This window comes from Microcaecilia unicolor, chromosome 7, assembly GCF_901765095.1.
Source record: "Microcaecilia unicolor chromosome 7, aMicUni1.1, whole genome shotgun sequence".
In the NCBI taxonomy this organism is placed as follows: Eukaryota; Metazoa; Chordata; class Amphibia; order Gymnophiona; family Siphonopidae; genus Microcaecilia; species Microcaecilia unicolor.
Window position 1 is genome coordinate 267,503,403 of NC_044037.1, and position 13,584 is coordinate 267,516,986.

The window sequence follows — 13,584 nt, forward strand, 5'->3', positions numbered from 1 at the left end:
CTCAAATAACATCAGCTCATGTAGTCTATTCCTCCAATGCCAGAAGTCTGGGAGAGAGTCGTCCACCCATTTACTTAAAAGCAACCTTTAACCAAGCAGGCAAGCCTTACGAATCAGTTGCTTATCCAATTTGCTCTGCAATGCAAAGACCTCATATTTATCCAACAAGATTCCAACCGGGAGCACACAATTTTAGAACCCAATAAATAGGTCAGATAGCTCAGGATGGCGGCCCAAAATTTCTGCACGTGTGTAAAAGTTTTAGTTTATTCGATACTTGATATACTGTCATTTGGAAATCTGTCATGGTGACTTACAGTTCCAAAAATGTTTTAATGCAAGTCGGAGAGTATGAAAAGAAATTACAGTTAGTAAAGAAACATAGGACTGCTGCACCTTTGTTATACAATTACTGCCTTAGGGGGGCAGTTTATTAATCTCTGGTAAAATATCAAATTTTTAGTTTACTGTCCTGCTTATAATCGAATGAGAAAAACGCCCAAGTTCCGACCTAAATCGGGAGATGGACGTTTATCTCACAAAAACGAATAAAGTGGTATAATCGAAAGCCGATTTTTGGACGTTTTCAACTGCACTCCGTCGCGGATGCTGACAAAGTTGATGGGAGCATGTCAGAGGTGTGGCGAAGGCGGAACTGGGGCGTGGTTATCTGCCGAACAAAGATGGGCGCATTTCACCGATAATGGGAAAAAAGTATGCGTTTTTAGCTAGAATTTAGGACACTTTTCCTGGACCCTGTTTTTTCACGAATAAAGCCCCAAAAAGTGCCCTAAATGACCAGATGACCACTGGAGGGAATCGGGGATGACCTCCCCTGACTCCCCCAGTGGTCACTAACCCCCTCCCACCACAAAAAAATGTTTCACAACTTTTTATTTTCACCCTCAAATGTCATACCCAGCTCCCTGGCAGCAGTATGCAGGTCACTGGAGGAGTTGTTAGGGGGTGCAGTGGACTTCAGGCAGGTGGACCCAGGCCCATCCCCCCTACCTGTTACAATTGTGCTGCTTAATGCTTATTAGTCGTCCAACCCCCCCAAACCCACTGTACCCACATGTAGGTGCCCCCCTTCACCCCTTAGGGCTATAGTAATGGTGTAGACTTGTGGGCAGTGGGTTTTGAGGGGGATTTGGGGGGGCTCAACACACAAGGGAAGGGTGCTATGCACCTGGGAGCTCTTTTACCTGTTTTTTTGGTTTTGTAAAAGTGCCCCCTAGGGTGCCCGGTTGATGTCCTGGCATGTGAGGGGGACCAGTGCACTATGAATCCTGGCCCCTCCCACGAATAAATGTCTTGGATTTATTCGTTTTTGAGCTGGGCGCTTTCATTTTCCATTATCGCTGAAAAACAAAAACGCCCAGCTCACACATTGTTGAATAAAACATGGGCGTCTATTTTTTCCAAAATACGGTTCGGTCTACCCCTTCACGGACCTGTTCTCGGAGATAAACGCCCATGGAGATAGGCGTTTTCGTTCAATTATGCCCCTCCATGGGAGTTACTAACCTGCAATAGCTCAGTTCCATGGGTTAGTGATCCACTCGTGATGCTTCAATAATGCATCTTGGAATCAACCTTGTACATGCTGTTATTCTCCCCAGGAGCACTGGGCCACTGTCCTGGTGTGGCAGCTTTTCATAGAGGCTAATATTTTTTGAAAGCTGCTTGGGGCAGTGGTGAATAGCCGAGGCATGAGCCAGAGTGACCCTGTGCCAGGTATGAAACTAGACAGTCTAGATGGACCTCCTGCTCCTTATTTTGTGTATTCTGAGAGCACTATAAACTAAAGTGCAATAAGATTTTGCAATCACTGTATGTTAATGGCCAAAATTAGGTGCAGTAATGAGTGGAAAACTTCAGTGTTAAGTGTGTGGGTGTGTTCCCCGGTTTCCCATTCTGTTAATGCAGAACAAATATGATTACTGTTGTTACATGACACAGTTATCAATGAATAGATGTGTATAATGCATTATATTAAAACACAGCAGTGACCTTTGTGTTAACTAAAGCACAGTGTCTGCCCCTCTTCACGTTAGCTATTAACGTAGCAGGTAGCATACATTAATGGGCCGATGATCAGAAGCAAACGTGGGCGCTAGAGGCTGTTAGCACCGTACTAGCGCCTGTATTTGCTACCACCCCATGATCAGAGCCCCTGAGCACATAAAATGTGCTCACAGGCTCTGACCGCAACTAGTATGCAAATGCATGCTAAATATATTGCTCCCCAGTGATCAGCGGGCAACGTGTCAAATCCTGTGCCAGCTTGGAGCTGGCGTTAGAGTTTGCAGAACATTGGGGAGGAATGGTGAGCCCTGTCCAGCATTCATTTGCATGCTAGCAAGCCCCCCATTCCCTCAATGGAACCCCCCCCCCCCACACACACCAAGCCAGCGACACAGGTGCTGGAGGTCCAGTCCCCCAACCCTCCTCGACACAAGTTCACAGGAGGGGGCTGGAGATCTGGTGGATATCTGGAGGTGTTGCTGACTTGGGGTGGGGGTTGGTGGGGGCCCTAGGCCACCAGGACCTTCCTGTTTCAGGGGGGCTGGTGGTCCCACGAACTCTCCAGCCCATGTGTTTGATAGGTCTGGCCTTTTGACAGCCTGGACCTGTCAAACAAGTGCGAGAGGATTGCGCTCGGCCACAATCCTCCCGCACTTTACCCTATGATCAGAGATAATAGAATTCAAATTTTGCGCTATTATCTCAGATTATAGGGGCGGTAAAGCCCCGAGCTGTTCCAGCGCTATTTTTAGAGCGCTGTTTGGAACAGCGTGGGGCTTTCGATTATCTGGGCATAATTGCTGTGGTGACAGCTAACAGCTTAATCAACAGTCCCTGTATGTTTCAATAGCTTTCTGTGCCTTTGCTTATCTGATGATGTGAACTGCCTTGGGAAGGAATGGAAAGCATTAAGTGCATTCTGTTTCTGTTTGTGGTGTACAATTTATTACTAAGTCTCAGGACTGCATTGTATCAACAGTAAACCTCACAGATAACTGTTCTGCTCTTTCTACACTGCTTCATGAGATAAGTAAAACTCTCTGCTACTAGATGGCACTATATGCCCATTCTCCTGTGTTGTGTGATTTGTATTTAAATTAGGGCTGTCATTTCCGATTTGTGCAACTAAAGGTATTTTTTTTCCCCACTGCAGCTCCATGTGACTCGGGGTTGGTCACTTAGCCCCCCATTGCCCAGAGTCACAAGGAGCTGCTGTGGTAAAAAAACAAAATAGCTTATTTTAATTGAAAAGCCACCCTAAAAAAAATTAAAGAATAAAAAGTAATGAAAAGACAAATGCAAATTGAAAAATGACAAATGAAGAAAGACTAAGGAGGCTAGGGCTTTTCAGCTTGGAGAAGAGACGGCTGAGGGGAGACATGATAGAGGTATATAAAATAATGAGTGGAGTGGAACAGGTGGATGTGAAGCGTCTGTTCACGCTTTCCAAAAATACTAGGACTAGGGGCCATGCGATGAAACTACAGTGTAGTAAATTTAAAACAAATCGGAGAAAATCTTTCTTCACCCAACGCGTAATTAAACTCTGGAATTCGTTGCCGGAGAACGTGGTGAAGGCGGTTAGCTTGGCAGAGTTTAAAAAGGGGTTAGACGGTTTCCTAAAGGACAAGTCCATAAACCGCTACTAAATGGACTTGGGAAAAATCCACAATTCCAGGAATAACATGTATAGAATGTTTGTACGTTTGGGAAGCTCGCCAGGTGCCCTTGGCCTGGATTAGCCACTGTCATGGACAGGATGCTGGGCTCGATGGACCCTTGGTCTTTTCCCAGTGTGGCATTACTTATGTACTTGCTCTGTGCAGAACGTGCCTCTAGGCCTTTGTAGATGGCAGCGGCTGGATTCCCCCCCCCCCCCCCCCCCCTGTTTTTCTTTTTCTTGCTTAGTTCTAGAAATAAAGCAACAACGAAGCTTAAAACTCTTAATCATTTTTCTCTTTGGAATTTCTTAGCTTTCGCATTATATTTAGCAGTACAAAGGTACTGACCTCTCCTCCCTCTTACAAAGGCACAGACAAAATTCCTTGTGCTTGTGACCAGGTTTCCTTCATACCAGATAAACTAAGACACTGGTTCTCAACCCAGTCCTGGGGCCCATCCAGCCAATCAGATTTTTGAGATATCCACAATGACTATGCATGAGATAAGTTTGCGTGTAGTGCCTTTTTGCTGTGCGGATCTATCTCTGGCATATTCGTTGTGGCTGTCTTGAAAAGCAGACTACAGTATGGTTTCTGGCCTCTTGTATGGCTTAAAGATCCAAGCTGGGGTGAGCTATGAGCTCAGGACTGTTCCTTGATGATTTAGAGATTAAGGATGTGATGTGATGACCATTGCAAAATTATAAGGACAGGCTTATGAACCTCAACATGTATAAGCTGGAAGAGAGGAGACATGATAGAAACGTTTAAATATCTCAAGGGCATTTATGTACAGGAAGAAAGCCTTTTCCAAATGAAGGAGGGCTCTGGAATGAGGGAGCATATGAAAAAGAGGGAATAGGCTTAGAAATAACCTAAGGAAGTATCATTTCACAGAAAGGGTGGTGGAGGCGTGGAATGGCCTCCCGGTGGAGTTGAGGACTGTTCCAGAATTTAAAAAGGCATGGGTTAAGCATGTGGGATCACTTAGAAACAGGTAGAATTGGGGGTTATAGAGGATGGGCAGACTGGATGGGTCATATGGCCTTTATCTGCTGTTATGTTTCTATGTAGGAGGATTGAACCTGTCAAAACCTCCCCCCCCCTTCCCCCCCCCCCCCAAAAAAAAAAGCCTTGAGTTTATTTTTGTTTAGAAGGAAATTGTTTTCAGGCAATAGCCATTTCATTAATAACCTGCAATTCTGTAGTGCCCTAAACCAGAATAAAAACATGGGCACAGTTCGTCTCCCTGAAACCTTCCAAGGGGTTCCTTAGGCAATAAGTACGAGAATGATCTGGCAAAGGTCTTAGTGTTTATATAATCTAAGTACTTAATTCACTACCCAGTCTTAAAAAGGATTCTGAATGGTTTATAGCAAGAGATCAGTACAAGCTGCTGAGAATTACACGAATTAAAATAGCATATATTAAACCTTGAAATATTTAGTAAAAAGAGAAGCCTTCAAGTATGTGTATATGAATTAATATTTATTTACGGCCTCTTTGAAGACGTTCACCCAAAGGTGCTATACAGCAAGATAAATCTGGACATAGCCAATTGATGGAAGAGAAAATAGGAAGAAGCTTGGCCTGTGGAAGGGAAATGGGACTTGATATACCGCCTTTCTGAGGTTTTTTTTTTTTGCAACTACATTCAGATACTTGTTTTGTACTAGGGGCAACAGAGGGTTAAGTGACTTGCCCAGAGTCACAAGGAGCTGCAGTGGGAATCGAACTCAGTTCCCCAGGATCAAAGTCCACTGCACTAACCACTAGGCTACTCCTCCACTGTTCTATGCTTAAACGTGAAGGCGTGACCTTGATGGGTAATTCAAACAGAGAGGAACAGGAAAATGGGAGTGGCTTCTAAAACGTGGACAAGAAATAATTTGAATAAAATAGTGACATTAGTCCCTTTGCTTGTATCACCTAAGTAGAGGAGTGTGGTAGCCGTGTTAGTCCACTCTTAAGGTTATCAATAGAAATCAAACAAAAATCTGAGGAAGAAGGGCAACCTTCGAAAGCTAATCAAGAAATGTATTAAGTTATGTCCAATAAAAAAGGTATCATCTTATTTTCTTTTCCATGTTTTATTTTGTTTGATTTCTATTGATAACCTTGTATCACCTATAACCTTCTATCTTGAACTTTACATGATCTTGAAAAGGCAGCAAATCAACTTGATTCAACAACAGTGTAATCCTATCAAATTTTGAACCCTGTGTTTTGGTTTCTAGTGTATTAGCCCAGGGGTTCTCAACCCAGTCCTTGGGACATAACTAGCCAGTCAGGTTTTTGGGATACCCACAATGAATATACATGAGATAGATTTGCATACAGTGGGGAGGCAGTACATGCCGGCTTATCTTATGCATATTCATTCATTGTGGGTATCCTAAAAACCTGACCAGCCAGAACTGGCTTCAGAACCCCCCCTGCTGTAACCCACAGCTTCTCAGCCCAGTCTACAGGACACACCATGTCAGTCTGGTTTTAAAGATAACGATTACACGAGATAAATGTGCATGCACCACCTCTATCGTAGGCAAATCTCTGTGTCATCATTTTCATTGTTGATATCCTGAAAACTGAAGTGGAGTGGTGCATCTTAAGGGCTGGGCTGAGAACCCCTGCTGTAGCCACAAGCCCAGATGTGGGTGCTTCAGCCTATTGTATATCATTCCCATTGTGCTCTTCTGCTCCCCTCTAAGTACAGTCCCATCTGACAGGCTCCTTTGCATAATTATTGTTTGCAATGAGCAGATTAGGTCTGTTGGTAACTGTAGTTACAAGTGCAGTTCCTGGCACCAGATCACAGCTGACAGGAGAAAAGACATAAAGGCAAAATGACTGGAGCAGTAACAAGGAACTTTCAGACTTTTGCAAGCCATGCCCTGTATCTCCACTGGTTTGGCTTCTGCAGGTGAAAGCTCATGTGGATTCTCTCTCTGTAGCGCTCCTTCTGCAACATGCTGGCTGTCCCATAATGGCATCTCCTTACCATGGCACTCTGTAGCACTTCCATCCCGTGTAAATAAGTGTTTGTGTACTCTGTATTCCCTGGGAAGCCCAAAGCAGCCGCATGCTACAGAGGCACAAACCTGGCAAGTTCTGCAGCAACCTATGACTGCAAAATGTGGTTTACAGGTAGTCTCCACTGCATCAAACTGCACAGTTTCAAAAAAATACACAAGACTCTACTTAAAAGGACAAAGCAGACTTCATGGAAGGATCAAAGAGCCCCTTTATTAAAGTGTGCTGAGCAGTTAGCACGTGACTGCAGTAACCATTACTATGCTGCCATGACAGGATGTATTAATTTATGTACTAATTCACATGTCAACTGTATAGCTTGTTATGGGGTGGGGAATGGACATGGACTGCACATTGCAGTCACTGGTGCAGATAACATGGTAAGTGCATCTGTGCTCTCAGTACACACTAAAGGACAGGACTTTCCTGTGTTGGAACAATATTGGAAGATGCTGGGAAGACTCCCAACAGTTAACTATACAGCCTTGTGGGCCACCCAACAGGTCCCCTCAATTTGGACTCAGGTGCACCCAGCAGCGATGTGGCTGGCAGCGATCCCAAGCTCTGCCAGCTGATGACTCCTGGCATCTCCCTCCATGAAATTGGGGGCTCAATGCCAGTCCCCTGACCTCCCCCCCCCCTTTTTTTACATTCTTTAGTTGTTTTCTGGCAATGAACAGCAACACGTTCCCCCTGTTTACCCTGGCCTGAGCCTTCCCTCTGATGCAACTTCCTGTTCATGGGACCAGGACGTTACGTCAGAGGGATGGCTCAGAGGCAGTGTGAGCAAAGCTACGAGAGACAGAGAGAGAGAGTGTGGGGGTGGGGGGCAGTGGAGTAAAGTGACTCTGTGATCTCTTAGGCGGGGAGGGGGGTTGTTCCCACCCACCTGTTTAGAAGGAATGGATCCACGGAATCTTAGCGGAGATTGGGTGGCGATGCCGGTAATTGGGAAGCAAAACCAGTGCTGGGCAGACTTCTACGGTCTACGCCATGATCGTGACTGAATAGATATGGATGGGCTTGAGTTAAGGGGCTTCGACGTTAGCTTCAGAACGTTTAGTACAAGAGGAGTGCTGGGCAGACTTCTATGGTCTGTGCCCTGAAAAAGGCACAGACAAATCAAATAGGTGTATATATATATATAAAGTATTGCATATCATGTAAAATGAGTTTATCTTGTTGGGCAGACTGGATGGACCAAACAGGTCTTTATCTGTCGTCATTTACTATGTTACTTTGGGCTCAGGCCTGCCTCATAGTGACGTCTGCAGTGCAGGTGCTGCATCTAGCTCATTGTAGAGCTATGGTTTTTGAGTTGCAGCACCAGTAGTCTGGAATAGCCTGTCGCAGGAGGCTGGGCGAGAAGCAGGTAACCCAGACATTTTTCTTCCTTTCTAAAACCACTCTTACACTTCCGTTCAGCTGCTCGCTTTGCACTGAAATTCTAGGGCTGTACATACTATGTGACATTTGTACTCTGGCTGGTTAACTTTGTTGTTTTTATATGTGTGGTGTTTTAAATTTTAACTACTACACCATTTTGCGCAACTTTCTTGGTCTGGGGAAGTAGTCTATTTTCTAAATATATAACCACGTCCCCAACAGCACTATCTTGTACAAAGTTTTCATTTGCCTTTTTGTTTGGATGCCTTGTGTTGACTTTGTCCCATCTCAGGCTCAGACACAACAACCCTGCCACCTTACGTAAGGGTAGAGTGGCAAATGTAAGTGTTGGGAGATTAAGAGCGTGTCATAGGCAGAGAGAGGATCCTCAGTTCTAACGAAACTAGAGCATCCAGATAGGTATAATGGTCATATTTGATATTATGTTTTCTCTGTGTTCTGGTAAAAGCTGATAAACTGAACTCTGATATCTCCTATTCCAAGCTCAAATCCTGCATTTGTATAGCGCTACCAGACTTACGCAGCGCTGAACACTTGACACAAAGAGACAGTCCCTGCTCAAAAGAGCTTACAATCTAAATAATACAGACAAGACAGTTACGGATGAGGGAAGTACTGGGTGAGAAGGAAGGAAGGAACGAGGGAGGGCAAATGAGTAGAGGCTAGGAGCCAAAAGCAGCAGTGAAAAGGTGGGTTTTCAGCATGGATTTGAAAACAGGAAGAGATGGAGCTAGACGTATAGGTTCAGGAAGTCGATTTCAGGCATAAGGTGCCGCGAGAGAAAAGGAACGAAGTCTGGAGTTAGCAGTAGGGGAGAAGGGGGACGACAAGAGAGATATGTCAAGTGAGCGGAGTTCATGGGAAGGAATGTAGGGAGAGATGAGAGCGGAGAGGTAATGGGGGCTGCAGAGTGGATGCACTTAAAGGTCAGTAAGAGAAGTTTAAACTGTATGCGGAAGCGGACAGGGAGCCAGTGAAGTGACTTGAGGAGTGGGCTAGTGTGGGTATAACTATTCTGGCGGAAAATAAGTCGTGCCGCAGAATTTTGCACAGATTGGAGAGGAGAGAGATAGCTGAGCGGAAGACCAGTGAAAAGTAAATTGCAATAGTCCAAACGAGAGATGACAAGGGTGTGAAGAAGGGTTTTGGTAGCGTAATCAGAAAGGAAGGGGTGGATTTTGCTAATGTTGTAGGTAAAGAAACGACAGGTTTTGGACGATCTGTTGAATATGTGCAGAGAAGGAGAGAGAGGAATCAAAGATGACTCCAAGGTTACGAGCCGAGGATGTGAGAGCCATTAACAGAGTAGAGAAAGGGGGAAGAGGGGAGGTGGGTTTAGGGGGAAAAATGAGAAGTTCAGTTTTGGTCATGTTAAGCTTCAGATGGTGTTGAGACATCCAAGCAGCAATGTCGGACAAGCAGGCTGAAATTTTGTCCTGGATTGAGGTTGATAAAGCCACGTCCCACTGCAAGCTACGGGAAGGGGGCGGAACACATATTCTCTGGTCCGCCGCGGAAAGGTGTCAGTGGTAAATGATGATGCTAACAGTTTACTCATTACTGGATCAATATTCAAAGTGATTTAACTGACCAGAAAAGGCTCCTGGCTGGTTAAGTTACTTGTTTGGGGATAACTGTTCATTTTCAGCAGCACTTAACCGGTTAGAGCCACTGACAATGTCCAGTTAGCGCCTATCTCACAACCAGCTTTTTTTTGGGGGGGGGGGGGGGGCGTGCTGGAGGCGGTGTCAGCACTTGGCTGGTTAAGGGTTGCTATTCAGAACTGAAGGGGCCAGGTTAACGACATAAATATGTTTAATGAAAGTCAGTGATTACAGTTCAAAATCTGATGTCCCCAAAGTTTCTTCCTAAGGCGTTGTTCTTATTTTTATTGGTCTAATCAAACTACATTTCCATTTCTTGCAGTGGCTGGGGTAAAACCAGGATTGGCTCCTTGGATGTGGGTCAGCATAGTCACCATAGTCGAGAGCTTCTTTATGCGGTCCTGGGGATCTCCACAGTCAGCTGGGTTCTCAGGATGCCGACTGTGTACTGAATATGTATCGAATACATTTGCATAGGTGAAGCCCTTTTACCTGAGAAGTAAATTTTGTTATGAGTACTGTCACTTTGCCAAACAAATTTTTGAAAAACGCTACAGAGTAGACAAAACTCATTATTGAAAATGTAAGTAGCGTTTGCTTGTCTGTCTCATCCTATAGAGAAATCATGAAAGAAAACCAGAGACGAGATTTGTTTCTAGGACAGTAAAACATCTCCTTGTATTGTTCTGTACAACAGAGGATAATATTGCAATGTATACATTAGTACCATCATTAGAGCATCCACCTGCAGCATGTGCAAACACAAAATACAAAACGTTAAGGTTGTCAAAAGAATGGAAACTCGCTGTGCAAACTGCGCATCTCGGAATTAATACAAACAAAAATGAGATGCAGTCATCCGTTTTGTGCTTATTATGTTAAATGCAGGTCACGCAGTAGTAGCATTGCAGATGGAACATCGGAGAAAATGTCACTTGTGCACAAAGGTTTTATTTATTTTCACTTTTCTTTTTATAAAGAAAAACCTGCTAAAACTTCCCTCCGTTAACCCTCTGAAGATTAGCTAATCCCTCCTCTAAGGCATGTCCCTCCACCTGATTATTGACTTTTTTCTACCTTGATACGTGGAAAGCTGTAGCAGGGTGCTTCAGCCACAAAACAGGCATTTTCAAAATGGCGGCAAAGAGCGGGTGAAGTTTATGAAGGATTGGACTGAGAAGGAGGTTGCCAACACGTCATCACCTAAACGCACACAGTGAGCTCGGGTGCATGACTTCAGTTCCAGGAGCTGCAAAGCACGCGTCGCTGAGCAATTTGTCTTCAGTGTGCAAATAACAGTCTTCGTTTTGTCATTCAGTCTTGCTTTAAGGGCATTTGCCCTTGGTAAGGGTTGCATGTTCCTTAACTTTTGAAGCAGTAAAGTAGCATTGCTCTTAGGGTTTCACGGCATCGCCTTGCCCCCATCAGTTCACTGTGCCATTATGAGCCTTGTTGAGTAGGTTAAAGACCATGTCAAGACTATGTGTCGAGATAGGCTGTCTGTAGAGTGGATTGGATGCCTGAAAATTTAGTAAGACAAAAAAAAAAAAGGTGAGCCATGGTATTTACAGATATCACAGATAAGGGCTGTGTTTTGTGCATTATTTAACAACTGGAAAAGCGTGTGATGCTTTTGGTGTACCATACTACAGTTTAATTCTTATTCCTCTACTTTTCATGGGGGTTATTTCATAAGTCTTTTTATACATAAAGCAATATTTTTCAGGCCTCAATTTATAACTGGATCCCTAAGTGAGAAGTCCCAAAATGGTCCCGGTTTTATAAAGGCAACACAGGTGTTTATGTGCCTTTGTAATATAGACTCCCCAAACCAGCCTCGCTAATGCGCAAAAGCTGACACACACATTGATCCCATAAGTGGGCACATGTACTCGAAGTACAGGCTGACTGAATTTTGGTTTCAGATTCAGCACCGAAAAGGATGCAGGTACTTTTTATGTTTGTGTGCACTTATAATATTTCCTAAAGCAGCGGTAATAGCTAGATTCTTTCTAAACATCAATTTCCTTCCTAGATCTTTTGTGTTCGCCTCTGGTCCACTTTCAGAATTTCTTTTCTCTTTTTCACATAATGTGCGTCAGCTTGCACAGTTGTGTGCATCTTGTACTACTTACAAATCTTCATACAGCAGGGATTGTTAACCTTTTTTAGTTTCTGCATACCTTAAACTGATCAATGAAACCCTCATATCCCCATCCTAAACCACGTGTCCACTAATGAAAGCTACACATTTTGCTAACATGTCGCTAAAATTACAGCGGTACACAATTATACTACCAATAACTATCCTAATAACTGCCTTCACTCTGTCTACAAAGTTTCAATACGTTACCTCAGATTTCAAGACCCTTCACCACACCCCATTTGACCTCTTCCCGCACCCTTTGAAGATGCGAGCATTGCCGATTATGAACCCTTGTTCTAGAGTTTCCTGTTCCAATGTTCAAGCTGTATTTATACAAGTAAAATAGCCGCACACAAACATCTCAAAAAATTACACACTCTCTGAAAGAATCCTCTAGACATCATAAATAACTGAATTCAAAAAGTATGAGACCATCATATAGGGGCTAAGAGTTTATATGTCGCTCTGCATTTTATAGCTTTGACAGCCTGCCTGAAGTTTTTATTTATCTTTAAAATTTCTATCCTGGGTTAGAAGCATAAAACATACATAATATAATCAACATGACATCATTCACCTATCATCATACACATAAAATTATCCGTTGTGTTTGTTTCACTGTTCTTCCACAATATTAATCCAAATCAGGGGCGTATCTGCGTGGGGCCACAGGGGCCTGGGCCCCCGCAGATTTCGCCCTGGCCCCCCTCCCCACCGTCAACCCTCCCCCGCTGCTTACTTTTGCTGGCGGGGGGCCCCAACCCCTGCCAGCCGAGGTCCGACCCGAAGTCTTCATATTTCGTCTTCCTCCGTGGCCATGCTGCAAGGAAGTAATGCTGCAGTGCTAATTCGTTGAATCCAGTTCGGAGTCTGATGTCGCAGCACGTTGTACGCGCGTACAACGTGCTGCGATGTCAGACTCCAAACTGGATTCAACGAATCACCACTGCAGCGTTACTTCCTTGCAGCATGGCCACGGAGGAAGACGAAATATGAAGACTTCGGGTTGGACCTTGGCTGGCGGGGGTTGGGGCCCCCCGCCAGCAAAAGTAAGCAGCGGGGGAGGGTTGACGGCGGGGAGGGGGGTGGAGAGAGGCGGCGGGGGGGGGAGGGAGGCAAAAATGTGCCCCCCCTCTCTGGCTCTGGCCCCCCTTACCGCCGGATTCCAGATACGCCCCTGATTCCAAATATGCTCTTATACTACTAAACACCATAGCAGCAACAACCCATCTACCATACTGCTACACTTCAATTATAAAATTGTGACTGAACATAGTCTTATGATCGTCTGACATTGAAAAATACCTGAGCAAATAGATACATTTTTAACAACCTTTTAAACTGCACTGTATTCTTACACAGATGCAGAAACCCTGGCAAAGCATTCCAGGGCCGTCGAGAGGGGGGACAAAATTCCCCAGGCCCAGGCCTCCGGGGGGGCCTGGCGCCGCCACAGTCCAGCCCGCCCGACCTCCGTCGCTCCCTGGCATTGAGCTTAAAGCGCCTCACCTTTGAAAGCGCAGCAAGCAGCAGCAGACCACTCCTTCCCTCCGTGTCCCGCCCTCGCCTGACGTAACTTCCGTGAGGGAGGCCCGAAGGGAGTGATCTGCCGCTTCTTCTGCTGCGCTTTCGAAGGTGAGGCCCTGTGAGTTCAATGCAGAGGGCCCGGGGGTGGAGGGGGGACCCGGCCCGGTGGCGGGTGGAG